Here is a 4,971-nt window from a genome sequence, read left to right as displayed (position 1 = left end):
ACACACACACGCAACAAACACACTCATACACACACACACACACACACACACACACACACACACACTCACACACGCAACAAACACACTCACACACTCATACACACACACAAGTCTCAAAGGGAGGGGTTGTGTTTGAGGTCGGTGGGTGTTTATGTTGGGTGTTGGTTTGAGTCCGTGGTTTGTGCCTACCCAGGGTTATTTGTTTACCTCTGGATCCAGAGACTGTTTGTTTTTAGGCTGTTCTGTGTTTATAGGGGTTGTCACAGGGCCCACGTCTACTACAGAACCACCCCTTCTTCTCTCCCTTTGAATGCGGAAAGACACATTTCGGTCGAATGGCGAAGACCTTTAAAAATAACTAATAAATAGAATGAGGGGGAAGGGAGAGAGGTGGAGATGGAGAGAGGGAAGGGGAGAGGGAGGGGGGAAGAAGTAGGGGGAAGGGAGGGAGGTGGAGATGGAGAGAGGGAGGGGGAGAGGGAGGGGGGGAGAAGTAGGGGGAAGGGAGGGAGGTGGAGATGGAGATAGGGAGGGGGAGAGGGAGGGGGGGAGAAGTAGGGGGAAGGGAGAGAGGTGGAGATGGAGAGAGGGAAGGGGAGAGGGAGGGGGGAAGAAGTAGGGGGAAGGGAGGGAGGTGGAGATGGGGAGGGAGAGGGAGGGGGAGAGGGAACGGGAGAGGGAGGAGGTGGAGAAGGAGGGGGAGAGGGAGATGGAGAGAGGGAGGGGGAGAGGGAGGAGGTGGAGAGGGAGATGGGGAGAGATGGAGGGGGAGAGGGAGGGGGAGGGAGGAAGTGGAGATGGAGATGGGGAGAGGGAGGAGGTGGAGAGGGAGATGGGGAGAGATGGAGGGGGAGATGGAGATGTAGAGATGGAGGGGGAGAGGGAGATGTAGAGAGGGAGGGAGAAGTAGGGGGAAGGGAGGGAGGGGGAGAGGGAGGAAGTGGAGCGGGTGATCATTCCCTGTGATCAGTGAAACAGGTCCGTCCCACCATCTGTCCAGGCTGATACATAGATCTAATCAAACACATTGATCTCTCCTCTATATTCCTCAAACCACCGGATTGGTTGATCAATAGTCACAGCGTTGTTATCCTAGTCTGGCAAAAAAACGACAGAACAATCCGATACCACCCACTCTCTCAGATACAAAGACAGTGTTGTAAACCTCAGTGGATACAACACTTCCTGTCCTGACGAGCGGGTGCCATGCTCAGACCTTCTGATGAAGGCTCAAATAAACGCATGACACGTTTCTAATGCTGTGCTCACCTTCTGCTTTTCAATTACGATAAAAATTTTTGGGGATGCATCTCGACTTCTTCGCTTCCTCACTTCTTCACAAATGTGCCTGAATGAACCCTTAGCCTCCCCTCAGCCTCCCCTCAGCCTCCCCTCAGCCTCCCCTCAACCTCTCCCCAGCCTCCCCTCAGCCTCCCCTCAGCCTCCCCTCAGCCTCCCCTCAGCCTCCCTCAGCCTCTCCCCAGCCTCCCCCTCCCCACCCCATCATCCATACTCAGCCCAAAGATAGGAGTGATGGAAGAGAGAGGGAACCAGGGATAGTAGACTAGAGAGAGGGAACCAGGGGTATTAGACTAGAGAGAGGGAACCAGGGATAGTAGACTAGAGCGAGGAAACCAGGGGTATTAGACTAGAGAGAGGGAACCAGGGGTATTAGACTAGAGAGAGGGAACCAGGGGTATTAGACTAGAGAGAGAGGGAACCAGGGGTATTAGACTAGAGAGAGAGGGAACCAGGGGTATTAGACTAGAGAGAGGGGGAACCAGGGGTATTAGACTAGAGAGAGAGGGAACCAGGGGTATTAGACTAGAGAGAGGGGGAACCAGGGGTATTAGACTAGAGAGAGGGAGCCAGGGCTATTAGACTAGAGAGAGGGGGAACCAGGGGTATTAGACTAGAGAGGGGGAACCAGGGGTATTAGACTAGAGAGAGGGAACCAGGGGTATTAGACTAGAGAGAGGGAACCAGGGGTATTAGACTAGAGAGAGGGAACCAGGGGTATTAGACTAGAGAGAGGGAACCAGGGGTATTAGACTAGAGAGAGGGAACCAGGGGTATTAGACTAGAGAGAGGGAACCAGGGGTATTAGACTAGAGAGGGGGAACCAGGGGTATTAGACTAGAGAGAGGGAACCAGGGGTATTAGACTAGAGAGGGGGAACCAGGGGTATTAGACTAGAGAGAGGGGGAACCAGGGGTATTAGACTAGAGAGAGGGAACCAGGGCTATTAGACTAGAGAGAGGGAACCAGGGGTATTAGACTAGAGAGAGAGGGAACCAGGGGTATTAGACTAGAGAGAGGGGGAACCAGGGGTATTAGACTAGAGAGGGGGAACCAGGGGTATTAGACTAGAGAGAGGGAACCAGGGGTATTAGACTGGAGAGGGGGAACCAGGGGTATTAGACTAGAGAGAGGGGGAACCAGGGGTATTAGACTAGAGAGGGGGAACCAGGGGTAGTAGACTAGAGAGGGGGAACCAGGGGTATTAGACTAGAGAGGGGGATGGGGGATATTTCAGAGCAGTGTTGACCAGCCCTGGTCCTGTTCTGTGTCTCCTGTATTGTTCTGTTTAACAGTGTGGTTTGAGAGGCCTGTAGAACACACAGCCGTAAATCATACCCACTTATCATCTAAACCACACACACACACGCACACACACACACACGCACACGCACACGCACACGCACGCATGCAAACACACACACACACGCACGCACGCACGCACACACACACACACACACACACACACACACACACACACACACACACACACACACAGCTATATACACTACTGTTCGAAAGTTTGGTGTCACTTAGAAATGTCCTCTTTTTTAAAGAAAATGTAAAAAATAAAAGGTCCATTCAAAAACATCAAATTGATCAGAAATACAGTGTAGACATTATTAATGTTGTAAATGACTTTTGTAGCTGCACAACTGAACAAGAGGACAAGTACATTAAAGTGTCTAGTTTGAGAAACAGATGCCTCACAAGTCCTCAACTGGCAGCTTCATTAAATAGTTCACGCAAAACACCAGTCTCAACGTCAACAGTGAAGAGGCGACTCCGGGATGCTGGCCTTCTAGACAGAGTTCCTCTGTCCAGTGTCTTGTGTTTTTTTTTGCCCATCTCAAATCTTTTCATTTTTATTGGCCAGTCTGAGATATGGCTTTTTCTTTGCAACTCTGCCTAGAAGACTCTACTCTTCAACTGTGCAGAGGTTTTTGAAGAGGGTTGCTAAAATTAATTGATACTCCACTCAGCACTTTACCCAGAACCCAAATCTTCGACAAACTGTTTGGAACCCCCCCCCCCCCCAAAAAAACCCCAAAACAATCTTTGTTCTTCCATTGGAATTCTGTGTTTTATGTATTTATGATTTATTTATTTAACCTTTATTTAACTAGGCAAGTGAGTTAAGAAGAAATTCTTATTTACGATGATGGCCTACCAAAAGGCAAAATGCCTCATGCGGGGACGGGGGTTGGAATTAAAAAAATATACAAATATAGGACAAAACACACATCACAACAAGAGAAACAACACGAAACTACATAAAGAGAGACCTAAGACAACAGCATAGCAAGGCAGCAACACATGACAACACAGCATGGTAGCAACACAACATGACAACAACATGGTAGCAACACAACATGACAACAACATGGTAGCAACGCAACATGACAACAACATGGTAGCAACACAACATGACAACAACATGGTAGCAACACAACATGGTAGCAACACAACATGACAACAACATGGTAGCAGCACAACATGGTAGAAACACAACATGGTAGCAGCACAAAAAGCTACCCTTCTGTAGGTTTTCGCTCCATCCCCAGTTGTACCTAACCGGGTTCAGTTTATCAACTAGCTAATAATTATAATCAGGTGGGCTAGATTAGGTTTGGAGTGAAAACCTACAGGACGGTAGCGCTCCAGGAACAGGGTTGGAGACCACTGGTCTACAGCATTATAATGATTCCTAATGATTTATAATGATTTATAATGATTTATAATGATTTATAATGTCAGTGGTGCTGCTAATCTCTGCTGTGGCCGTGTTGTGTTCTAACCTTTAAAGAGAAAATAAGATAGCTAGGCCTGTTTTCAGATAGTTAGGCCTGTATTCAGATAGCTAGGCCTGTATTCAGATAGCTAGGCTTATATTCAGATAGCTAGGCCTGTATTCAGATAGCTAGGCCTGTATTCAGATAGCTAGGCCTATATTCAGATAGCTAGGCCTATATTCAGATAGCTAGTCCTATATTCAGATAGCTAGGCCTGTATTCAGATAGCTATGCCTATATTCAGATAGCTAGGCCTTTATTCAGATAGCTAGGCCTATATTCAGATAGCTAGGCCTTTATTCAGATAGCTAGGCCTGTATTCAGATAGCTAGGCCTATATTCAGATAGCTAGGCCTGTATTCAGATAGCTAGGCCTGTATTCAGATAGCTTGGCCTGTATTCAGATAGCTAGGCCTATATTCAGATAGCTATGCCTATATTCAGATAGCTAGGCCTATATTCAGATAGCTAGGCCTATATTCAGATAGCTAGGCCTATATTCAGATAGCTAGGCCTGTATTCAGATAGCTTGGCCTGTATTCAGATAGCTAGGCCTATATTCAGATAGCTAGGCCTGTATTCAGATAGCTTGGCCTGTATTCAGATAGCTAGGCCTATATTCAGATAGCTAGGCCTTTGAGGGAAAGGAGAGAGGGGGAGAGAGAGGGGGGAGGGTTAAAGAGAGGGACAGTGCCTTCAGAAAGTTTTCACACCTCTTGACTTTTCCCACATTTTGTTTTGTTACAAAGTTGGATTAAAATTGATTTAATTGTAATTTTTTGTTAACGATCTACACAAAATACTCTGTAATGTCAAAGTGGATAAAAAAAAATCGATATGTATCGATATGGAACATAACTATACAAATTATGAATAATAA

This window comes from Salmo trutta, unplaced genomic scaffold (genome assembly GCF_901001165.1).
Source record: "Salmo trutta unplaced genomic scaffold, fSalTru1.1, whole genome shotgun sequence".
In the NCBI taxonomy this organism is placed as follows: Eukaryota; Metazoa; Chordata; class Actinopteri; order Salmoniformes; family Salmonidae; genus Salmo; species Salmo trutta.
The sequence above is the reverse complement of the archived record's forward strand: the minus strand, read 5'-3'. Positions refer to the sequence as shown.